Below are 14,776 nucleotides of genomic sequence, written 5' to 3' on the forward strand. Positions count from 1 at the left end.
ATACAATCACATTCTGGTGCAACGAAGGGTCAGAATAAATGGAAACGAATCCTTAACTGACATAGACTAAGAATAACTAGCAAGATGTCCTATAGTTGTCTACGTGAGATGCGGTGGACCTGGATGCGACATTTAATGGGGGGAAATAGGGGGAGGTCGGGTCTACAGAGTGTTGGTTACAGAAAGTGGGACTAGGGATTGAGGGATTGGGGAGAGTTGGGGAGTATTGAGGAAATAGGGGAATATTTACAAGCGGATATGGATGGATGTAAATCCCATATCCGCAACAATATATATATATATACAGTGGAACCTTGACTTACGAGTTTAGTTCGTTCTGTGACCGAGCTCGTAACTCAAATTGCTCATTTCTCAAATCAAATTTCCCCATTAAAATGCATTGAAATGCTATTAATCCGTTCCAGCCCGCCAAAAACCACACCAATTTTTTTTTAAATATACAGTATATATAAAAATATCTCGCGCTTTATATTTCACCTGTATGCAGCATACAAGTTGGCAGGATGGCCTGGACTGGAGGTACGCACACTTGACTCTAAAGTCTAAACTGTCCAGCCTGGGTTTGAATCCCGACCCAGCTATAACCTGTCATGGGTGAATCACAGGCAGGGTGATTCATCAATGTGTGTACCACTAAACTGGGCGCCCCGTTTGCGTCCCATTAGTTGTTGGATGTTAAGGATCTCACCGTGTTTTCCACAAAGAGAAGGCGAGCTATCGCCGGCACTCTGAACAAGTTGTGGCCTGGCATGCTCTTCTCCTCTGCGTTACTGTATATACGTCCTCCTCGGCATCTTTTTCCAGAAGAGCCCTGTCTCGTCACAGTTGAAGATTTGCTGGGGGATGTATCGTTCGGCTTCTATCAGTTCGGCAAAAGTTATAATAAAATCTTCAGCTGCCTTCACATCCGCCTCACCAAGTCGACAACACGCACACCTCGCTCATGTTTTTCGACGATTGCGTGTTTTATATCCAAGCACATCATCCTCTGCTTCTTCTCAGTTATAATAAAATCTTCAGCTGCCTTCACATCCGCCTCACCAAGTCGACAACACGCACACCTCGCTCATGTTTTTCGACGATTGCGTGTTTTATATCCAAGCACATCATCCTCTTCTTCTTCTCAGTACCGTGTTTTCCACAAAGAGAAGGCGAGCTATCGCCGGCACTCTGAACAAGTTGACGGCAGAGATACTGTACTTGCACGGCAAGATAACCACGTGACCACAACCCACCTGGTGGCGTAAACTCAAAATAACCAACATGCGAAAACAAAAATGCAGCGCTATACGACAGAGATACTGTACTTGCACGGCAAGATAACCACGTGACCAGAACCCACCTGGTGGCGTAAACTCAAAATAACCAACATGCGAAAACAAAAATGCAGCGCTATACGACAGAGATACTGTACTTGCACGGCAAGATAACCACGTGACCGGGTGGCGAAAGCTCGTAACTCAGATCTCGGCTCGCATCTCAAAGCAATAAACCATATAAAGGAGTGTGTGTGTGTGTGTGTGTGTGTGTGTGTGTGTGTGTGTGTGTGTGTGTGTGTGTGTGTGTGTGTGTGTGTGTGTGTGTGTATGTGTGTCTGTCTGGATGTCCGCTTAAAACACAAGAACTACACATCGGAGAAAAGTTTAGACACAGATTCGGAATCAGCATAAAATCCCAGTGGTTTTAGGCTATGTTTTATTTTAATATCAATGGTTTAAAAAAACCGCGCCAGCTGCAATTCCATGGTGTAGTTTGTGGCGGCGCTAGACGTTCGGGGTGTATTGCAATGGTTTGTCGGGTTTGGCTGTGGGTCCAGAATAGCTCCAATTTCCTTTTGTGCTTCTACATTTATTTTGATTCTTCTGTTACAACGCCTTCCTTATCTACCTTAGATCCCCCCGACGAGGCCTCTACATAATTTCATGCGGCAGAATTTCGTGCATTTTGAGTGAAAGAAGTGAGACGAAGTTGAAGGAGGAAGAAGAGGCGCGATCACTCTGGAGGCCTTGATCGTGAGTGTAAATGGCGGGAATTGCGTTTGTATCGCAAAGTAAAGGATCTGCATTCATTTCTGAACTTGCATTGGTGGATTGTTATACATCTGCATTATTTTTCATAAAAAAACTATGTTGAACTTGAAGGCTCCAAGCACAGACTATATAATTATATAGCCCTCATTGAGGTAAAAATAAAAGTAAAAATCCTGCTATCGCTTGCCAAGCTAGCCGTTCCCCTCTCCCCCTCCCCTAGCCTCCTCCCCTCCCTCCTCTTCTCCCCTCTCCTCCCCCTCCCTCCTCTTCTCCCCTCCCCCCTCTTCTCCCCTCCTCCCCCCGTTCCCCTCCCCTCCCCATCCTCCTCCCCTCCCTTCCCCCGCCCGGCAATGCCGGTTACTTCCCATGGCCAGCTGTACGTGGCTGCTCGAGGGTTGGAATACCAAGCAATCTTTATGTCTTGGCACCAAGTAAGAAAACCAGAAATGTATACCAAGAGGTTTTGAGAAATTGAAAATTGACAAAACGTCATGGAGGAAATGTACTGTGATATTGCTCTAAAATATACATGTTCTTTTCATCATATATTTGTATTATTCTTATTCAACCCGGGCGAAGCCCCTCCTCTCCCCCTCCCCCTCCCCTCCCCTCCCCTCTCCCCTCACCTCCCCCTCCCCCTTCCCCCTCCTCCCTCCTCCTCCCCTCCCTCCTCTTCTCCCCTCCCCCCCTCTTCTCCCCTGCCCCCCTCCCCTCCCCTCCCCACCCTCTCCTCCCCTCCTCCCCCATTCCCCTCCCCTCCCCAGCCTCCTCCCTTCCCCCCCTCTTCTCCCCTGCCCCCCTCTTCTCCCCTCCCCACCCTCTCCTCCCCTCCTCCCCCGTTCCCCTCCCCTCCCGTTCCCCTCCCCTCCCCATCCTCCTCCCCTCCCTTGCCCCGCCCGGCAATGCGGGTACTTCCCATGGCCAGCTGTACGTGGGCTGCTCGAGGGTTGGAAAACCAAGCAATCTTTATGTCTTGGCACCAAGTAAGAAAACCAGAAATGTTGTACACCAAGAGGTTTTGAGAAATTGAAAATTGACAAAACATCATGTAGGAAATGTACTGTGATATTGCTCTAAAATATACATGTTCTTTTCATCATATATTTGTATTATTCTTATTCAACCCGGGCGAAGCCCCCCCTCCCCCCCCTCCCACTCCCCTCACCCATCCCCCTCCCCTCCCCCTCACCCCCTCCCACTCCCCCTCCCCCTCACACTCCCCCCTTCCCCTCCACTCCCCCCTCCCCCTCCACTCCCCCCTCCCCCCCTCCCCCTCCACTTCCCCCTCCCCTCACCCCTCCACCCCTCACCTCCCCCCTCCCCTCCGCTCCCCCCTCCCCCCTCACCTCACCCCCTCCCCCTCCCCTCCCACCTCCCCTCCCCTCTCCCCCTTCTCCTCCCCCTCCCTTCTCCCCTCCCCACCCTCTCCTCCCCTCCCCCTCCATTCCCCTCCCCCCCCCCGTTCCCCTCCCCTCCCCTTCCTCCTCCCCTCCCTTCCCCCGCCCGGCAATGCCGGGTACTTCCCATGGCCAGCTGTACGTGGGCTGCTCGAGGGTTGGAAAACCAAGCAATCTTTATGTCTTGGCACCAAGTAAGAAAACCAGAAATGTTGTATACCAAGAGGTTTTGAGAAATTGAAAATTGACAAACGTCATGTAGGAAATGTACTGTGATATTGCTCTAAAATATACATGTTCTTTTCATCATATATTTGTCTTATTCTTATTCAACCCGGGCGAAGCCGGGTACCTCAGCTAGTGTATATATATATATATATATACATACATACACATACATACATACATACATACATACATACTGTCGCGTGACTACCCTTGGTGAACACCGTAGGGTAACACGGATGACCGATTGCGAGACTTTACACTCCCGAGGCGAAAACTCAATGGCGGATTCAAGCTCAACACAAAGTTAAACGCGCGGGAGGCCAGACGCAACGAGCTCCACAGCCTTATCTATTAAAATGACACACCCAGGAAACTGCGTTCAAATATGTACAGAAAATAATATAAGGATTTATTATTGCAAAGTAATAACAGTGAAAAAAACACGCGCCGGTAATACTAATAACTAAATCGGGACGTCCCCACACGACTGATATCAAACACAAAACGAGGGAGATTAATTACGAAAAGAACACGTCACGTCGTTCAAAATGTACGCGGATTCGGGCTTATCTGGTCTTTCGTCGTCTTTGTGGCTGCCGTCCAACACCGCTCCTTTCGGCCCGATCGCACACCTCGCTCCAAGTTCCACGGCCCTCTGCGTCCGCCACCAGGCCTCGTCGGTCCAACGGCCCACACACACCACGAGCTCCTTTGCTGCAACGGTCCACCGCAGGGCTGCACGAAGCAACCAAAACCAAGTGCCAACTGCCAACTGCAACGAGCTGTGGGCACGAATGTTCAACGAACCGTGTCCTGTGCCAACTCCGACGAACTGTGCAACGAACCGTGTCCTGTGCCAACTGCCACGAACTCTGGTACGGAACTGTAACAACGAACTCTGCGACTCAACTCTCTCAACTCTGGACTCCACTCGAACTCTCCAACGAACTCTGGACTCCACTCGAACTCCGAAATGGCGTCCGACCGTCGCCTATATTGGTGGCCGATGACGTCACATTGGCGCGCTCCTCAGCCAATCATAGCCTCCCAACTCGCCCAGGTCACGCCCTCTGCGGCATGCGACTCCTGACATCTCCCGTCCGTGACCCCGCGGTCCTGGTGTAACACGTGCCAGCGAGGTTGGTAGGCCTTTGAGGTGCGCAGGCGAGGTTTGTAGGCCTTGGAGGTGTAAACGGTGGCGGTGTATTGTGGCGGTGTTCTTGGCCTGGTGGTGCCCATTTATTACGAAGTCAATGTCAGGGAAAGGGAATTATTTAATGTTGCACTAAGGACCTAACTAATGTTTATGTGGTTTGCAGTGCCATAAAGGACAAAGGTTTGATTACTAGGTGATACTCACAGGGGCGTTACCTTTAATCCCTCACTATTTAACACTCGGACCTCCAGGTAGATCCACAATCATACATCTTACCCCGACAACCGCCTGAACATCAATAACTTATTACATGTAGAGTCCCTGTCACGACAGCCGAATACCTACCTATTCAGATCTACCTAGCTCTAGATGTTGCATTACCAAATTCATAACACAGCCCCCCCACTGGAACCGTAGCTCCTGCAAGGTTCACCGCAGGGCTACCATTCCAGCCTTAACACTTACTGTCACACACTTAATTAACCTATGAAATAAATCAGGAAGGGCTGTGGGAAGTGAGTCGGACTACCTACCTACACTTCCTTAACATGCTGAACCCCTTAACCATCATGCAAGTATGTACATCTTCTTCGTTGTTCCTGTGGAGGGAGGAAACAACAACACACAACACTAACTTAACCACAAAACTTAACCATCTTTCCAAAACTCAAAACTCTAACCTTTGTACATACCCCGGTCTACAGACCGCGTCCCCCGGTGGATGCCACAAGACTCAACCTTACCTGCGGGGCCATCCCCAATGCATCCCCCTAAATTCCCTCGGGCCCTGTCCAGATGTTACAGGTGAGTGACACGGCTCGGTGGATTTAGCCCACATTCATGCTACACAGACCCCTTAACCACTCATTCTCATTCCATAGGTCATCAAGGCATTTCAAAAATCAATAAGGTTCTTCTTCAATACACCCCCCTGCAGGACCATGGCATTGATGTCATTCACGTGTGTGTGCATTCCTCAACTAGGCAGCGGGGAGGTACCGCACAAAAAGATTGTGGGGGCGCATCAGGCTGTGGTGCCCGCAGTCCCAAAAACAAGTCAACCGACTTACAAATTCATTGCCCCCCCCCCCCCTTTACCTCTTGGCCCCGTGACAGCCCAACAGCCCCTTTCCGCCGTTACCTCGCCGGTGAGGGTCTCCACACACACCAGGCTCCTTTGCCTCCTGCTTTCGCGCAGCAACACGGGTCACCGGGGGACTTCCTCACCCCGCGGCGCCCAACCAGACCCTCCACCGACGAGCTCCAATTTCCAGTTACCACCGGCTGCCAGGGGTAATTGCCGCAGAGGGGGGCCCGCAGGCATCGCTCCTCAGAGCTTGCTCTGTACCTGCGGACACACACACCTTCCCCACCCATGGTCCCCAAAACACACTTCCTCCCCCGCTGCCATTCAATTCTCCACACAACTCAGCACAATTCAGTACAATTCATAGATGGTGTAAAAGGTGTTACAAGGCTTGCCATGGCCTGCCAATGTGAAATCCCATTCACAGTTCGAATCATTAAATCCTTACACCTTTCCATTAGCACATTTCCAAAAAGCACAATTTATCGCCCCTCATTATCTCCAATAATCATCACTCACTCTCCAGGTTCCACTCTCACGACCACATCAAAACACCTAACCACAACACAAAAACATACGCCACCCACAAGACACTGTGGCTCCCATTCCATCCCCTCACCGGCCATGTCATCACTCGCTCTCACCTCCCAACTCCAAATTACATGTCCCCAATTTCCCAAAGCAAATCCTGAAGCCTGGGACAGTACTCCTCAAAACACTCACCTCAAGTGCAGGTAGTTGCAGGTTGGTCAGGTTCAAAGGTGCCATCCACCCATACAATTCCCAAAATTTCACATTGGGCCAACCAAATACTTCCAAATTTCTCTTTTGTCCCCACTACACTGGCAGGTATGTGGATCCGCATCCAACGGTGATCATCACTACACTACCTGTGGCCACGACAGCTCTGCACCTCTACCGTGCAAGGGTCACCGGGACAAGGTGAGCAGTCAAAACGCCAACATGGCCCATGAGTGTCCATAAGGGCGCGACCCACCATCCATCCTTCGGCCCCCCTGCGAGGAACACAGCTGCAGCAGCCCCAGCTGGCCAATGTGGTGAGCACTTGCTGCCACAACACACACTACCGCACACACAACCTCGGCCCTGGGGGGCACGGTCGCAGTGCGTGGCATCCCTACAGCCACGTCCCCTGCACCTCCCCATCATCCCCCAGTCCGACTACAGAACTGCAGCCCCCCAGTGCTCACCCACACTTGACCACACCAAGGTTCAGTCAACAGCCATGCTCCACCAGGAGACCCACCCAGAAGACATGGTCCACACACCTCGGACACGCACAGCACCACGTTGACCCTCAGGCTACACAACTACATCCCCATCATCCCGCGTCCCAAATATCAGCACAGTTGCCCCCGCAACCAGTTGAAAGCTGTGTCTTGCTACCCTATTAATTTCATCACAGCCTCCAACACTTTGGTCTACACACCTGGATCAATAATGGCGTCACTGTACAGTGTCCACCATGGCATTTCAAAATCCACCCTTAAATTTCCATCTAACCCACAGATTACCCATGCCAACCATTTGTCACATTTCACTAACCTCACCAAAGAAGGATGCTTTGCCATACACATGCCAGCCGAGCATGGCCCATATGCTCGGCACGTTACACATCTCCCGATTCACATCCCCATGGCTCTCTTCCCAACCCGAGAGTCCATAAATCACAACGGAGCATCTGTGGAAGGTCACTCACACCATCACGTTCCACAGATGCCCCAATGGTTGTCCGGCAGGCTATCTCCATCCCTGTCCATTCGATTTGACCCGCGTCCATAGACCAACCACCATGCCAGGTCACCACATGCTGGTTGTCCCAGAGTCCCTGGAGGAGAGTGCCAGGCCGCATGCCCGGGTGGTCACCACATCAGTCCCAAGTTGGCCGTCCGCAGTGCCACCACCAAAGCGCGACCCACAACACCTCCCCCTAGTGGTCCTCAATAAATGCCAACCCAGACTTGAGAAACCACCTCGGACCCCTCTGGAGGTCTTAACCCCCACCAGGGTCCGGTGACCCTGCCGGCCCGAGCCACCAGCTCGGACGGCGCCCCGACGGACAAGGGACGCCACACTCCACCAGACCCCCCGTGGGACCCAGGTCGTACCTCGACACCCAAGGCTGGACCCCACGTCCAAATCTCGCCATCACAGCCCCCCAGCTGGCTGGCATACCCAAATTTTGAAAGGGGCAACTTTTGCCCGAGGCCATCACCCATGACCTCTCCATATCCAGATCCCGCAGCCCGGGGACCAATCCAAACCATGGCTGCTCCAAATCAATTTCCCATTGTAATTTTATTTTACAAATTTTCATTCCCACTGCCATTCCGCAGCTGCAGGGAACAACCTCTACCACCGGTTGTTCTGCCCCTCCCTGCAGTTGATCCAAATTCCCTACAGGGACCAAATCTCCAGAAGCTCTATCTCCCGATCCTCCAAGATCCAAATCCAGCCCGGAGCCAACACACTCCCCCAACTGGTTGTCCAATTTTGGAGCCTCTGTTTCCAAATAGCAGTGTACAGTGAGCGTCCCCTCGGTCATTCCAACCACCTCCTTGGACCAACTCACCTCTTCCCCCAGACTCCTTTGGGCCTGAACAAGCTCTACCTCCATGGGACTGTCACAGGTCTCCAGCCGCTGGATCAACTCATCCTCATCATTACAAATCATTCCTGGCCCCGCCAGGCTTTGATCAATATCCCCAATAAATACTCGGTCCGGCTCCATTGCACGGACCCCCAAAAACTCTACCCCCTCTTGCTCCGCACCACCGCCCTGGTGCTGCACAATTCCAAATTCATCCCCCGGTTGGGGTGTTGTGACATCCACACGGTCCCGATAAACAACCAGGCCAGAATGTGGGAAACATTCCCCATTACAACTCTCACATTCCAAATTTCCTTCCCCGCTCACCTGTGGACACTCCACGTTTACCTGCAGGCCTTCCCCATTTACTTCAATTGCCATTCCCTGTGCAATTCCCAATTTTGCCATTCCCGGTGCAATTCCCTGCTCGTGAGCAACATGCACATCTGCATGGGCCGTACTCTCTCCTGTTCCCAATCTAGCTTCCCCCCGTTCCGATTCAATTTTATCACTCTGGGCATTCAGTTCCCCTTTTAACCCATCAATTTTATTTCCCATTCCTTCAATGTGTCCCTCCAATCGATCACTCATTCCCTTCATTCCTTCCCTCCATTCCTTCCCCTGTGACTTCATTTGTTCATTCAATTCCCGACTGGCTCGCTCTCTCTGTGCGTACATGTCTCCCATCTGCTTTCCCAATCGCTCACTGTTCTTTTCCATCTCTTCAATTTGTTCCTCCAATCGATCACTCATTCCCTTCATTCCTTCCCTACATTCCTTCCCCTGGGACTCCATTTTTCGAAGCAATTGACCCAACATCTGGTCGGTTGTCGGGGCCGTTCCTACTACTCCCGACTCCCCGGTGGGGGAGGGGGATAAGTTGGTGCTCGGGACGAGGGAGGTTCCAAGGCTCACCTCTGCATCTAATTCCCCTATTTCCGTCTCACTCCCGACGCTGACGGAGGCCTCGCTGCGTACTTCCATCTCATCAATTTCCGACATCCGCTTTCCGGAAGATTGTTTCCCGCGCGCGTATTTATTTTAATAATTCCTGAAACAATTTAAATTTGACGAAGACACGATATCGCGCTCCGTTTGCCCGATTGATTATTAAATTTCTCCGCCTCGACTATAAAAATTTTGCGTTCGAACGTCGGGCGCAATGTACGCCCGACCGTGTCGATGTCTCCCCGCGGACAAAAAAATTTGTCCGACCGTGTCGATGTCTCGCCGCGGACAAAAAAATTTGTCCGACGGGTTCAAATCCTCCACTCCTGACACCACTTGTCGCGTGACTACCCTTGGTGAACACCGTAGGGTAACACGGATGACCGATTGCGAGACTTTACACTCCCGAGGCGAAAACTCAATGGCGGATTCAAGCTCAACACAAAGTTAAACGCGCGGGAGGCCAGACGCAACGAGCTCCACAGCCTTATCTATTAAAATGACACACCCAGGAAACTGCGTTCAAATATGTACAGAAAATAATATAAGGATTTATTATTGCAAAGTAATAACAGTGAAAAAAACACGCGCCGGTAATACTAATAACTAAATCGGGACGTCCCCACACGACTGATATCAAACACAAAACGAGGGAGATTAATTACGAAAAGAACACGTCACGTCGTTCAAAATGTACGCGGATTCGGGCTTATCTGGTCTTTCGTCGTCTTTGTGGCTGCCGTCCAACACCGCTCCTTTCGGCCCGATCGCACACCTCGCTCCAAGTTCCACGGCCCTCTGCGTCCGCCTCCAAGCGCCACCAGGCCTCGTCGGTCCAACGGCCCACACACACCACGAGCTCCTTTGCTCCAACGGTCCACCGCAGGGCTGCACGAAGCAACCAAAACCAAGTGCCAACTGCCAACTGCAACGAGCTGTGGGCACGAATGTTCAACGAACCGTGTCCTGTGCCAACTCCGACGAACTGTGCAACGAACCGTGTCCTGTGCCAACTGCCACGAACTCTGGTACGGAACTGTAACAACGAACTCTGCGACTCAACTCTCTCAACTCTGGACTCCACTCGAACTCTCCAACGAACTCTGGACTCCACTCGAACTCCGAAATGGCGTCCGACCGTCGCCTATATTGGTGGCCGATGACGTCACATTGGCGCGCTCCTCAGCCAATCATAGCCTCCCAACTCGCCCAGGTCACGCCCTCTGCGGCATGCGACTCCTGACATCTCCCGTCCGTGACCCCGCGGTCCTGGTGTAACACGTGCCAGCGAGGTTGGTAGGCCTTTGAGGTGCGCAGGCGAGGTTTGTAGGCCTTGGAGGTGTAAACGGTGGCGGTGTATTGTGGCGGTGTTCTTGGCCTGGTGGTGCCCATTTATTACGAAGTCAATGTCAGGGAAAGGGAATTATTTAATGTTGCACTAAGGACCTAACTAATGTTTATGTGGTTTGCAGTGCCATAAAGGACAAAGGTTTGATTACTAGGTGATACTCACAGGGGCGTTACCTTTAATCCCTCACTATTTAACACTCGGACCTCCAGGTAGATCCACAATCATACATCTTACCCCGACAACCGCCTGAACATCAATAACTTATTACATGTAGAGTCCCTGTCACGACAGCCGAATACCTACCTATTCAGATCTACCTAGCTCTAGATGTTGCATTACCAAATTCATAACAATACATACATACATACATACATACATACATACATACATACATACATATATATATATATATATATATATATATATATATATATATATATATATATATATATATATATATATATATATATATATATATATATATACTGTATATGTATATATATATATATGTATATACACTGTAGATACAAGATGATTTGTAATACTGACTACCACCAGGTGTCGCTATACGATACACATTTACATAGAGAGAGCTGGTACCTTCCCTACACCTTGTGCAGGTTTGGCCAAAAATATTGGCACCCTTGCACTTTTTGCTAGTAACGCAACATTTCTTCCAGAAAATTGTTGAATTTAAAAAATATTTTGGTATCCACATATGTATTTCCTTGGTTTGCAGTGGAACAAACCAAAAAAAATCTGAAAAAATTACGAAATCTTAGCTTATTCCACACAGAAATCCTAACATGGCCCAGACAATATTATTGGCATCTTTTAGAAGTTGTTAGAATTCAAGCAGGTGATTCTGCTTGGGCCCAAGTTTGTATAACGAGGTAAAGATGAACCGATTAGATTTTGGGGTCAAAAGGTCAAAGATCAAAGTCTGTAATCGGTTTATAACTTGAGAACCGCTAATGTGATCCAATTCAAACTTGGTACAGGCATGTTTAATGCTGTAAAGATTAAGTGATTAGATTTTGGGGTCAAAGGTCAAATCTGTAATAGGTCTATAACTTGACAACTTGACAGAAAGCAAAAAGCAAATATCTATTTTGGCGGTCAAACCTGGACCCACTTTGACCCCCCCCCCCACCCCACACCCCTTTCCCCACCCCCATAGACCCTCAAAGGGGCAAAAAAAAATTAATGCCGTGAACAAACTTTGGTACATCACGGGTGATAAAGGTTGTGGTCAAGTTTCATCGAAATAGTGTGTAGTTTCAGAGAGAAAAGCTAATTCCTATTTTGGGGGAGGGGGAGGGGGTCAAGTCTAGATCCACTTTGACCCCCGGTGGACCGCCTTAGACCCCGATTTTTTTTTAATGCCGTGAACAAACTTTAGTCACAACACAACAATTACCATTTGTGCCAAATTTGGTCGCTATCCCATCACCGGTTTCATCGAAGAAGTTTCAAGTGTTTTTTGGACGGACCACTGATGGACGGACTGACGACGCGCCATCGCATAAGCTCCCCTGAACTTCATTCCAGGTGAGCTAAAAATTAGTCAAAGGTCAAGGTCAATAGCATCCAAAACATATAAAACACCTATTAGGCCCAATTAAAAAATGTATCAACCAAGTTTGTTATGCTCAACATTCCATCATGTAAAACACTTGATAGGTCAAAATTTTCCAAACTACCAAATTGCTGTTTCCATGGCAACTATTGTTAATTTGGATTTCACAAGCATCATGCTGTGCATGATATCTTTCCTGTTTGTCTGCTCTCCTATTTGTGAGCAGGATATTTCAAAGTTATGGACTGATTTGGACAAAACTTGTTCGACAGGTTGGGTGTATGACAAGTACAAGCTGACAAGATTTTGGTTAATGCCCGGATGCAGATCCAGGCTATCAGTGGGATACAAAACTGTAAACTGTTCAGCCTGGCAGAGGAATGCGCTCTATCGAGGTTCTCCAAATTCTCATAATAAATGTTTGTTGAAAAGTTGATGACAAAAGCTTAAATTGCACAAAGTTATGGCTTGGATAGACACTGAAGCTTAATGGTAAATAAATAAAGAAACATAGAAGCGATTACAAAATCCGGCTGTCTCGCGCAGCACAGCGACAGAAAGGCTGATAAGGCATATTTCTGCTCACTGTGACTGCTCTTTAACATTTTACCCAATGATTTCATAATTAAATATGTTTAATTAGCTTTTTCCATATTCTCAATAATAAAGGTTTGTTCAAAATTTTGTCAAAATCTCAAACAGCAAAAAATAAATAAATAAACTACAATGGCACTCTTCGACATCACGATATCGACTGATATGCCTCCGCCCACATTATTACATTATAATACTTGTATCAAGTTTGATTTCAATCCATTCAGCTGTGCCTAAGTTAGCACATTTTTACTTGACATGACCTCTGACCTTTGACCCCAAAATTTAATCAGTTCATGTTTACATTATAATACATACCTGCACCAAGTTTTAATTTCAATCCCTTCAGCTGTTCACAAGTTCTCACATTTTTACCTGACATTACCTCTGACCTTTGGCCTTTGACCTCAGGATCACAAAAATCGAATCATTTAATCTTTACATCATTATACATACCTGTACAAAGTTTGAATTAGATCACTTCAGCCATTCTCGAGTTAAAGACCTATTACAGACTTCGATCTTTGACCTTTGACCTCTTGACCCCAAAATATAATAAGTTAATCTTTACCTCATTATACATACCTGTGCCAAGTTTGACTAAGATCCCTTTGGCCATTCTCGAGTTATCGCGGAAACGAAAACCTATCATGGACGGACAACCTGAAAACGTAATGTCTCCGGCACCTTCATCGGCGGAGCCATAAAAAAAAAAAAAGGAGTGGCCGAAGGAAACGGTTCAGTTTGGCATTTTTCATACGAGGTAGGCAAAGCCTAGAAACGAATGATACCCTAAATAATTACTCTTTAGAACCATATAATTACCCTTTAGAACCCATTAGAATTACCACCCTTTGGAACTCATTACGATTACCCTGTTGAACCCTTTAGAATCACCCTTTAGAATCCTTTAGAATTACGCTTTAGAACCCTTTAGAATTAAACACGGTGGATTAGAAAAGTTCTTCATTTTTGACAGACGGATGGAGGAAGGACATAGCCAAATATTGAAGTGGCTTCACTGCTTAAAAGGTTATGCCCCAGAGCCTAGGCAGACAGACAGAAGTGATTGCAAATTCCCATCTCGGGCTGTGTGGTGAACGTGCTAATAACATACACCAATTCTGCAGGCATTCAGCCATCCGCAAGGATGGGTTCTTCACTCGGGCGATTAAATGCAGGTAAATTAAGGTTACGATGTGAATGCAACATAAGATTAAGGTTACGATGTGAATGCAACATAAGATTAAGGTTACGATGTAAATGCAACATAAGATTAAGGTTACGATGTGAATGCAACATAAGATTAAGGTTACGATGTGAATGCAACATAAGATTAGGGTTACGATGTGAATGCAACATAAGATTAAGGTTACGATGTGAATGCAACATAAGATTAAGGTTTTGATGTGAATGCAACATAAGACAAGAAAGAGCAATCAGAGATTGCAAACCCTCACCAGGATGTATTTTAAGTGGTTTTTAAGGCTTTTGTGTTAAAACAAATATGGCGGCCGAACCACGTGAACGATGACGTCATTTTTTTTTTTCTCCACCAGTTTATGCCTACATGGTGCTCAAAAAATTTCATCTTGATAGGATGAAGTATTGTACTTGTCGAATTATGACGTCATAATGGAGGCACCTATGACATCATCATTAACATTTTATTCCCTGTGGATAGTTCTTTCCAATGAGCCATGTCTCAATTTTTGCTATTCAGCGCTTTCCGAGATAAAGAGGTGCAAAGTTTTTCGATTTTTCCAAGATGGCG

At 48.0% G+C, this 14,776-nt stretch overlaps 1 protein-coding gene across 1 annotated transcript in view; it reads right to left on the bottom strand.

Moving 5' to 3' along the window:
• LOC137421085 (pleckstrin homology domain-containing family A member 1) overlaps positions 1-14,776 on the bottom strand; it is an 81,860-nt gene that overhangs the window by 21,123 nt on the left and 45,961 nt on the right. The window lies entirely within an intron of this gene.

The sequence above is a fragment of the Myxine glutinosa genome, chromosome 2 (genome assembly GCF_964187855.1).
Source record: "Myxine glutinosa chromosome 2, kmMyxGlut1.1, whole genome shotgun sequence".
Lineage (NCBI taxonomy): Eukaryota > Metazoa > Chordata > Myxini > Myxiniformes > Myxinidae > Myxine > Myxine glutinosa.